Below are 12,096 nucleotides of genomic sequence, written 5' to 3'. Positions count from 1 at the left end.
GAAACAGTCAGAAACAATAGATGCCTATGTCACGGATTTAAAGTATAAAGCCAATGATTGTGAATTTGGTCAGTTGAACGAATCCCTGATAAGAGACAGGATAGTGTGTGGCATAACTAATGACCAAGTAAGAGGCAGACTGTTAAGAGAAGCAGATCTGACACTAGCAAAGGCCTTGGATATTTGCCGTGCAAGTGAGATCACAACCAGTCAAGTGAAAGCACTGACAGAAGAGGTGGATGTGAACAGACTGAGAACAGTCAGGCCAAAAGACAGTAAAGTTGCAGATAGCACAGGTCATACTGAACCAGATGAGTCAAGTTGCTACAGATGTGGTTACAGACATGGAACAAGGACATGTCCGGCAATTGGACAAACATGTAAATCATGCCACAAGAGAAATCACTTTGCCAAGGTGTGTAGAGCGCAGGGCCCACCACAGCACCAATATAAAAAAAAGCTGCATGCAATTGAGCAGAGTGAGAGTGATGAGGAGGAAATGTTCATCGGCACAGTCGAAGTGGAGCAGAAAAAACACATCAGACTGATGGAGACAAAATTCAAGGAAAATCCGTGGAATGAAACAGTGAGGATAAACAGAAAAGCAGTGACTTTCAAACTGGATACAGGCGCTGACTGCAACGCCATGTCAGTGAAAACGCTGAATGAACTGGACGTTAGAGGCAGACTCAGGGTGAGCAAATGCAAACTAGTTGCTTTCTTTGGGCAAAAGATTTCACCACTGGGCAAGAGAGCACTGACATGTGAGTACAAAGGCCAAAAGCATAATATAGAGTTTGAAATTACACAGCAGGATGTACCAGCTACACTAGGCGGAGCCACTTGTGAGAAACTAGGTTTAGTAAAGAGAATGCATGACATTTCCAAGGAAAGTGACATTCTTAAGGATTATGATGATCTGTTCAGTGGACTGGGCTGCTTACCCGGTCAGCATCATATTCAAGTTGACCCCACTGTTACACCTGTAGTGCATGCTCCCAGGAGGGTCCCAGTCGCGCTCAGAGACAGGGTAGTTGAGGAACTACAGCGCATGGAGAAATTGGGGGTAATAACAAGGCAGATTGAGCCAACTGAGTGGGTTAACAGTATGGTGACTGTGGTCAAACCAAATAAACTCAGAATCTGCATGGATCCTAAGGACTTAAATGAAGCTATTAAACGGGAGCATTACCCATTGCTCACTGTGGAGGAAGTAGTTTCCCGTATGCCAAACGCCAAGTTCTTCTCAGTGTTAGACGCTAATCAGGGTTTTTGGCAAATAAAGCTTGATGAAGAAAGTTCAAAGCTATGCACCTTTAACACTCCCATAGGTAGGTACAGATTCTTACGTCTACCGTTTGGTATTTCATCTGCGCCAGAGGTGTTTCAAAGGGCAATAGCACAGATGATTGAAGGTCTAGAAGGTGTCGTAAACATCATAGATGACATGCTTGTATGGGGAGACACCAAGGAAGAGCACGACCACAGGGTGCTTAAACTGTTAGACAGAGCAAGGGAATACAACTTGAAACTGAACAGGAACAAGTGCGCTGTCAGGACAAGTGAAATAAGATACATAGGACACATACTCAGCGCCAGTGGGCTGAAACCAGATGGGGAGAAGGTGAGAGCAGTGACACAAATACCCCCACCACAGAACAAACAGGACCTGCTCAGGTTCAATGGTATGGTTCAATATCTCGCCAAGTTCATACCAAATCTGTCAGATGTCAGTGCACCGTTAAGGAAGCTGCTTGAAAATGACATAGAGTGGCACTGGGAGGAACCACAAAAGAGGAGTTTTGAACAAATCAAACAGCTGGTCACTAGTGCTCCAACCCTGAAGTTTTATGACGTCAACAAACCAGTGACTATGTCAGTAGATGCCAGCTCAGAAGGCCTCGGAGCGGTCCTACTACAAGATGAGCAACCTGTAGCTTTTGGGTCTAGGTCTCTCACTGACTGTCAGCGCAGGTATGCCCAGATAGAAAAAGAGCTACTTGCTATAGTCTATGGATGTGAAAAATTCCATCAGTATGTTTATGGAAAAAGCATACACGTTGAGAGCGACCACAAGCCTTTGGAGAGCATCTTTAAAAAGCCTTTACACCAAGCTCCTATGAGGCTACAGTCAATGCTGCTTAGGTTGCAAAGGTACAGCCTAAAAGTCACCTACAGGCCAGGCAAGGAACTTCATATTGCAGATGCTCTAAGTCGAGCGTTCCTGAAAGAGCAGAAAGAAGATCTATTGGAGAAAGACTTGGAAGTGAATATGATCACTCTGCAGCTGCCGATATCAGAGGAGAAACTGCACACATTCAGAACAGCAACGGCAGAAGACCCCGAAATGCAGCTACTAAAAGAAACCACACTCAAGGGATGGCCGAAAGACAGAAGTGCTGTACAAAAGGAAATTCAACCCTATTGGACATTTAAAGAAGAAATCTCACACGCAGATGGTCTGATGTTCAAGGGAGCGAAGCTCATTGTTCCGCAGCAGTTGAGACAAGAAATGATTAACAAAATCCATGAGTCACACTTAGGAATTGTTAAGTGCAAGGAAAGAGCCAGAGACATTTTATATTGGCCATGCATGTCTTCACAAATTGAGGAGATGGTATCTCAGTGTGCCATATGTAATGAGAACAGGAACAACAATCAGAGAGAACCGTTGCTCCCACACCCAGTACCAGACAGACCGTGGTCAAAAGTAGGGAGTGATCTCTTTCATTATAAGGGATCTGAGTTCCTGTTGTGTGTGGACTATTTCTCAAAGTTCCCGGAAATCACAAAACTGAGAGACACTACCAGTGGCAGTGTCATTGTCGGACTGAAATCAATATTTGCCAGACATGGCATTCCTGATGTTGTCTTCACGGATAATGGTCCTCAGTATTCCAGTGCTGAGTTCAAGGACTTTGCAGAAAGCTGGGAATTCATCCACACCACGTCGAGTCCCGGTCACGCCCAGTCAAATGGGCAAGCAGAAAGAACAGTACAGACTATCAAAAATATGCTGAAGAAATCAGAAGGAAGTAATGGCGACCCCTACATATCGCTATTGGAGTATCGCAACACACCGCTGGAAGGGGTAGGACTATCACCGGCACAGTTGCTCATGGGACGGCGGCTGAAAGGAAAACTGCCTGCCTCGACATCACTGCTCACTCCAGAAGGAACTACATACGTGCGTAGGCAGTTGAGTGACAAACAGGAGAAACAAAAACTCTACTTCGACAGGCAAACAAAAAGACTGCCTGACCTACAAGCAGGAGAAAACGTCAGGGTTCAAAGAGGTGAAACATGGCAGCCGGCCGTGGTCCTGCACAAACATGACCAACCTCGTTCATATGTGGTTCGCACACCGGAGGGGAGACAGTACAGGAGAAACAGAAAATACCTGAGACAAACGGAGGAGAGAACTTTTCCATCTACAAATGAACAGGATGCTTACCAGAACGTGGACTGTGACACGAGAGAAAATCTGGCAACACGCACACGTTCAGCAGAGAACACAGGTGTTGCAGACCAAACAGAGACACATGATGGACAATCTGAAACGCAGCCATATCAGACTAGGTCTGGTAGACCAGTTAAACTACCTTCTAGATACAGAGAGTAACTGGAGTGTTTTCATATGCATGTTGTTGGAGTATTTTCATATTCAAGTTTTCGCATTAAGTGCTTTGCATTATGTCATGGTTCAAGTGGGTTTAAGTTACAGGATCCTTTAAAGTTAAAGTTGTCTGTGACTAACATTGTTATTTCATTTACAGCAGGTGGATGCTCTGAGTAAACATTTAAGTTGGGAAATGTTTGTTTTTGGGAAATAGGACGTGTTAGCAAGAGTTCAAGCTAAACAAAGGTAGGATACTAAGTTCTGTTTGAAAAAAAAAAAAAATTTAAAGAGAAGGATGTGATGTATTAGGTTCGGGTTTGAACCTCTGTGATTGCCGTTGTTATTGTGACGTCACCAGGAAGGCGACACACACAAGTTGAACGTGACAGACGTGAGCGACATGAATGGATGCAGATACGAACGAGTCAATAAAGGAATCTTATTGAACCTCGGGTTAAGCCTCGTCAATATAACAGTGTATATATGTAAAATGGTAAATGGTGCATTTATATAACAGCTTTTTATCCAAAGAGCTTTACAATTTTTGTTCCTCACATTCACCCATTCACTCACACGTTCACACCGATGGCATGCAAGGTGCCAACCTGCTCACCGGGAGCAGTTAGGGGTTAAGTGTCTTGCTCAGGGACACTTCGACACGCTGTCCGGGAGGAGCGTGAATCGAACCGGGAACCTTCTGACTACCAGATGACTGCTCTAACTCCTGAGCCACTGTCGCCTCTATATGATTTGATTTGATTTGATTTGATTTGATGTTTTTTATTTTCGTGTCTTACATACAGGTGTATGCCCAGCCCATATGGGCTTACAAGACACATAAACAATAAGTATATAATAGTATGCTTGACAAATTACTTGACAAATGACATATAGACCATTGCTGCACGAATCCGCTTCAAGGTCCTCGACCTAGCATACCGTGCGGCAAAGGGAACCGCTCCCGCCTACCTCCGGTCAATGGTCTCTAACTACACACCCCCAAGACCCCTACGCTCTGCATCTTCTAACTACACACCCTCAAGACCCCTACGCTCTGCATCTTCTAACTACACACCCTCAAGACCCCTACGCTCTGCATCTTCTAACTACACACCCTCAAGACCCCTACGCTCTGTGTTACAAAGGGTCAGATTAAACCGAATATATATATTTATTACTTGAGATACCTTGTATAATATTTGTATATCGTTTGATATCCCTTGTATATTCTTTATATATACACGGAATATCCCTTTACCTAGGTACAAGCCAGACCATAATATTCGTTCTCCTATTGGACAGCGACCCCTAGGCGCCAACGGCCATACCCCCAATGGCATGTTCAAAGCCACCGCCAAGGCATGTCTCAACAAGTCCAGGTTTGCGCAGTAATACGAGACAGAACTGAGGTTGGCACTAGATTATTCACCTTACGTATAAATACGTCGCAGGTGGATACAGCAGTAGTCTTATCCCAAAGTTGAAGCCTTCACCACGAGTCAACGACCAAGTGAAGTGAGCAACCTTGCGTCTAAATAGAGCACTTATAACATGTGCGAATAAGATAGTAAAAGTGTCAGAGTTTAGTGAAATAACGTCAAGTTCGACCTAGTTAAATGTGAAGTATAGTGCACAGGAGAATCTACACCGGCGAATGCAGAGCCTTTTCCGGCTGGATTATATTGCTTTGGTACTGTGGCTGCTGGAGCAGAGAACCGTCTACCCCACTGCTGTGTGGGATCTACCCTGTGAGGAGCACCATCGAGCCCGCCTCTAGGACCACAGAGGCTGGCTAGCTTTCATCCATGCTGTCGTGCATACTTGGATTATAGCTGCTGCTTTGTCTGCCGATCAAGGGGAGTACATGTACCGCCTCCCGTAGCTGGAGCTTCTTTATTCCTCGTTGATCCAGACTTTGCTCCCGAACATTCCTCTGCCCTGCCGGCTTACAACCGGAGGGAACCCCCTAGTGTCTCCAGCTGACTACGAGTGTGCCTTATGTAATTCTTATGCTACAGGTGGCGTCAGTTATACCCATCTTACTATGCTCATGGACTTACGCTCTTGACCTACTTAAGTGTTCTTCGCCTTACAAGCGCAATTATAATTCCCAATCTGTAACCTGCCGTTGCTTGCTTAATAATAATAAATCCCTCCAAATAGAACTTTAGGTGTCATTGTCGTATTCTTGTGTGGGTGTTCACCAGATATATCATGTACTGTATGGTCAGTAATTAAAGTACATAACTAAGTAGTGGTTTAATAATACCATACTCTCAATACAGTCAGGGAATTGTACCCCTCAGTTACACTCTGCATCTTCTAACTACACACCCTCAAGACCCCTACGCTCTGCATCTTATAACTACACACCCTCAAGACCCCTACGCTCTGCATCTTCTAACTACACACCCTCAAGACCCCTACGCTCTGCATCTTCTAACTACACACCCTCAAGACCCCTACGCTCTGCATCTTCTAACTACACACCCTCAAGACCCCTACGCTCTGCATCTTCTAACTACACACCCTCAAGACCCCTATGCTCTGCATCTTCTGGCCGCCTCAGACCTACTCCTATCCAAGCTCCGGGAGGGTCATCAAAGAGAAGCCGCCTATTCTCAGTCCTTGCCCCACAATGGTGGAATGAACTACCCACCCCAGTTAGGACAGCCGAAACACATCCAATCTTTCGCCGTCGACTAAAGACGCACTTCTTCAACCATTATCTGAATTAAAAAAAGAAAAAAAATATATCTAACCCTAACTAACCTTACTGTCATGCACTTGTCCTAATAAACTAACTGTAGCACTCAACACTTTTGATGAACATTGTTACTCAGCTGATAGAGTTGTGCCCTTCCTGATGACTTGTCGTACAGAACTTGTAAGTCGCTTTGGATAAAAGCGTTCAGCTAAATGACTAAATGTAAATGTAAATGTAGACCAAGATGGCCACAAGAAAAAGAAAATACAATAAAATTTAATATAACACAAGCTGTAAGCAATGTATGTAAACAAAGAAACAAGAGGAATACATATACAATTATATGGGATTGGGATATAGTGTGTTTTGTCTCAAGTGCCACGCTTTCTCCAAGAATCCTGCAAAACTGAAGATGTCCTCCACAAAAAAACAACTCAACATACAACTCTCAGACTGCCAAAACAAATCCGGATTTACAAATAGAATTTTCTCAAACAAAGCCCTCCTCAAGTCGGTGTACAAAGGGCAATAAAAAACAAAATGATATTCATCCTCCACCACTCCCAGATCACAGAGAACACACAACCGCTCCTCCTCAGGTTTACCTTGGAATCTACCCACTTATGTATGTTTGTATGTATGTATGTATGTATGTATGTATGTATGTATGTATGTATGTATGTATGTATGTATGTATGTATGTATGTATGTATGTATGTATGTATGTATGTATGTATGTATGTATGTATGTATGTGTTAAACTTTGTATGTATGTATGTATGTATGCATGTGTTTGCACGTTTTTGTATGTATGTGTATATATGTATGTGTTTGTTTGTATGTACTGTATTTGTTTGTATGCATGTATGCATGTATGTGTGTATATATGTATGTATGTATGCATGCATTTGCATGTTTTTGTATGTTTGATCCCCGGACCGGACCTGCAGGAAATCAGGGAGCGGGAACTGAATGAACAACGCGCTCCCTTCCCTCAACAACTGCCCTTGAGCAAGGCACTGAACACGACCCCATCAGTGGCCAGCAGTAGAAGCCTGTGGGTGTGGCCGTGTGGGGCCACTGAGAAATGTCCCAGACCCGTGTGTCTGTGTGTAACTGCCTCTCTGCAACTGCCATCACTATGCACCGGCAACTCTCATGGTTAACGGTAGAGAATAGGCTGGTTTTCAACACAGTTAAATTTTTCAGGAACACTGTCTTTTCGTCTCAACCTGTTTTCTTATACAAACAAATTGTCAGATGCAGTCAGGTTCATTCTTATTTTACTAGGTCAGCTGATGATGGACAGATTATGTTACCACGTCCAAAATCAAATGCTTTAAAGAGGACTGTTGTTTATCGTGCCATCAATCATTGGAATAACTGCCCACTGAACATAAGTAAATTGAATAGTAAAGTGTCTTTCAAATACCACCTGAGAATGCACTACTTAAATATGCGAGCAAAATATTCGGATGTTGATAATGATGTCTACAATGTTTTACTGTTTTTAGACAATGTTACAATGTTTTTAGATAATGATGTCTACAATGTTTTACTGTTTTTAGATTATCATTGTTAATTGTGATTGTCATATGTATCTTATGTTGTTATGTTTTGTGTTTTGTGTTGTCTTTCTATGTGGACCCAGGGCCCCGTTCCCCGTACCTGGATAACTGAGTTAGCCGGATAACTTTCGGTGAAGTCTGACTTAAGCCGGACTTTCCGGTTCCCCGAATCTGGATTGTCCAAATCACCATGACAACAGATCCAAAAGTTTGAGCCTGGTCGAAAGCAGGGTTTAAGTTCAAGTTAGCCGGATGAACCATCGCCACGCCCCCGCAAAGAAGTGACAGCGCGTTTCCTGAAATTATTCCCACAGTCTAGGATCTGCATTATACCATTCTGAATTACGTTTTTGTGCTCCATTCTTCCAGAGGGGTCTTTTGAAATGTAAAATAGACCCAACATGCTGATACTAAATTCACTTTGTCCTAAATAATGCACGTTATATACCGTGGCGCTCGCTCGGTGCAACAACAACAAAATAAAGAATATTCTAAACACGGGTCTCTCGTTCATTAATGTATAAACAATGAATTTATCCCATCTGGCACAGTGGCGCAGCGGTAGTGCTCAATCCTGGCAACCCGGCGACCGGTGTTCGAAACCCCGTGTTTCCAATATAATTGTTTGGAATATAATATTAATGATTATACGCAAAGGTAGCCTAGTTTTAAGTTAAAATATTATAAATCTACATGCATTGAGGATGTCATTCTTTATATAGCTCTCAACGTGCACCAAATTGAATTATTCCTATATTGCAAAAAGAAGGAAGAGACTAGGTTTCGAACTCCGGTCGTCTGCGTGAAAGTCAAAAGAAGAACCCGTTACACCACAGTGGAGATAAGTAAAAGATCGACCATACATCAATCAATGGGCAAGAGAGCCGTATCGTTATTCTGTATAACAGTTTAACTAATTATTTTCGCTAGCAAGATCTCATTTGATTATTCAATCCAGCAGGCAAGTTTAAAGAAATATAATCTGATTGATTGAGGTAATGAGGGACTTAAAATTAGCCTATAGATAACGCATTTAACTTGTCGGCGAGGCGATTGAGCCGTACTGCAATATGTTAATAAAGTTTTAAATCAATTAATCAATCAATGCCGCTAGAGAATCAGGATCTCTGCTATCGATACGTGCTGGCTTTTCAAATGAAGCGGCCGCGTGCACTAATCCTGGGTCTCAAGTCTGGTTTGAGTTAACGAGACTGAATCCACCTTCGAGGAACAGGAAAATCCCGGCTTCAATCATCTCGTTAACTGAATCTGGATAATGGGACTCTCGATCGACTTAGTTGAACCAGGTACGGGGAACAGGGCCAGGAAGACTAGCTCGCCACTTAGGTGACAGCTAATGGGGATCCTTTTTAAACAATAAACAATAAACTGCGCCCCCTGCAGGCAGGTGCTGTACATAAGAATGTGTTCTTAGTCAACTTGCTTGATTAAATATGGGTCATGAATAAGGATTATAATATGTGTGTGTGTTTGCATGTGTGAGAGAGAGAGAGAGAGAGAGAGAGAGAGAGAGAGAGAGAGAGAGAGAGAGAGAGAGAGAGAGAGAGAGAGAGAGAGAGAGAGAGAGAGAGAGAGAGAGAGAGAGAAAGAGGGAAAGCAGATGGCTTCAGTGTGTGTGTGTTATTATGCATGCCTGCCTGGCTGCCATATTGAACTTCACAGCCTGCAATGACTGAGAGGTGACACTGAAGAGAGTCTTTAATCAGTCTGATTACATGGTGTGATTGCGGTTAACGTGGGCCTCTATAGGCTCTCTGTGTGTGTGAGGAATATTCAAATAGTTTCAGTCAAGCGCAGGCGCCCACGTCAAAACAGGTTAATTCAATAATTACTTATTAATTAATTCATTCCTTTTTATTTTATTTCCACACTAATAAAGTAGTCAGTTGTCTGCATTGATTGATTAATTGGTTTAATTTTCATTTAATAAATTAATCATCCACAAGATAAATAGAAAATAAAATGTTCAATGTATGTGTCTTTGAAATTGCACCATTCATTTTACACACTGATGCAAATGTTGTTGGTCAAAGGTCCCCTGAGTTTGCTCTGAACAGGGTCAATCTGCCTCTAGCTCATGGAATGAACTCCAACGGTCCTTAATTAAAGCTTGAGATGATCCCCTCTCTGTTGCAGAGTTTAAAACCTTGACCTCCAACCTTTGTCGATCAAGTTGTACACGTTTTGTATATTGTTATCCTTACTTTTCTAATTGTTATGATTGTAGCTGTGTGATTTTAAAGATTTTATATGCGTTGTTTAGCTCATCTCTATGTTTTGCTAACTCTGTATGTGTAGCTAACTGTATGTACAGTACACTCCACGTGGCTGTAAATGAGGGAAATCTCGATTGCCTTTCGAGTTTAAATAAAGGTTTGAAATGAAAAGATTCAATTAAATATCTTCAGTCGTTTCTCATCATTCACGAATCGCAATCAACTTCGTTGCAGCGCAGACAAATGCATTGCGAGGACTGGAGTGCGATCGGCGACAACTAACTGCCCCTGGTTTTGATTTGACTTCTGAATAATTCGTTGTCCTGTCAACCGCGGATCAGAGCAATCATTGAGCAAAAATGGGGGACCCTGATGTAAACAAGACGAAAGTCTTTCTCTGGTCTACATTCCCTTAATAATTGTGTTTTTGATTGATTGATTGATTGATCAAAAACTTTATTAACAGATTGCAGAATGGGTACAGTACAGTACAGCTCAATACACACAATTGTTAAGGGGATGCAGACCAGAGAAAGACTTTCGTCTTGTTTACATCAGGGTCCCCCATTTTCAATTCATCATAAATATATGACACACACGACGACATACAGATATACAGTACTGCTACATCTATACATTTATGACATACCAGATTTGCAAATACAGTACTGTTTCTGATACAAAAAGAGTCCAGAAAAGAGAGTATATACATTTGACATAGAAACTGTACATTGGAGGAGGTTGGGTAGGTGGGGGGGGGACTGTACATTGGGGGTGGGGTGGGGGGGTTGGGTAGGAGGGGTGGGTGGGCGACACTGTACAACTGTACAAGCAAAACTGTACATTGGAATATTGACGAAACCATACTTGGTAATTTACTGTACATTGGAGGGGGTTGTTAGGACATTTACAGGGGCCAGTTTCGAATTGCAGTCTCCCGTAGGTGTTCTTTGAGAGTGGTTTTGAAAGTGGGTAGTGATTCACATTCCTTTACAGCTTTGGGTAGGGCGTTCCACATTAATGTGGCATAATTGCGAAACGTGTTTAGTCCCTTGTTTGAGCAGAATCTGGGTTGAACATGATTTGTGGAGCTCCCTCTGGTGTTGTGATCGTGGTATTCACTGACCTTTGGGAAGTATTTTGACATGTACATGGGTACCTTGGTCGTGTAGTGTATCTTGTAGACCAGGCCCATTGCAAGTTGCTGTACTCTGTCGTCTACTCTGAGCCATCCTAGGTTGTCAAAGTGGGCAGGGGTGAGGTGGGTTCTATAGGAGTCAGGTCAAGCAGTAGTCTGACCAGTTTGTTTTGAGATGTTTGTAATTTTGTTTGTATTTGTATATATTTGATGTATATTTGATGTATATTGTGTGTGTATTGAGCGGCCGTACTGTATTGTACCCATTCTGCAATCTGTTAATAAAATGTTCAATCAATCAATCAATCAATCAATCAATCAATCAATCAATCAATCAATCAATCAATCAAACAAAGCGCAGCCCAGTTGCGCACCAACCAACGCGTGTTGTGCTCCCGTCCGCGTCGCGGGTTGGAAACCGGTCGAAGAGAGAGAGAGAGGTTGAACTATATACACTGATCAGCGATCAGCAGGTTTCATGTGTCTGGTCTCCTCTCGTCTCCATTGGTCGCAGCGCACTCTGCAGAATGGGGACTGGTCCGAATAGCCAACTTTTTATGCCATGAATTGCATGATTCGGCCAGAAAACAGAGGATTTCACCACCGGTGGCGACGAGACGACAAACACGATGATGACGACGACGGACTTATGACAAAAACAAGAAGAAACGCGTTGGATTGAAGATCGACTGCGATAATAATAGTAGCCGATTTTATATGAAATTCAAACACTTTTTTGGGGGATAAGTTACGTTTTTTTTTTTTTTTTTTTTTTTAAGTCTGATGCGGTTTGGGGGCTGGAGCCATCATCAAAATGAGTTTGTTTT

Source organism: Notolepis coatsorum (genome assembly GCF_963971535.1).
Source record: "Notolepis coatsorum genome assembly, chromosome: 2".
Classification (NCBI taxonomy): Eukaryota; Metazoa; Chordata; class Actinopteri; order Aulopiformes; family Paralepididae; genus Notolepis; species Notolepis coatsorum.
Note: the sequence above shows the minus strand (reverse complement) of the source record.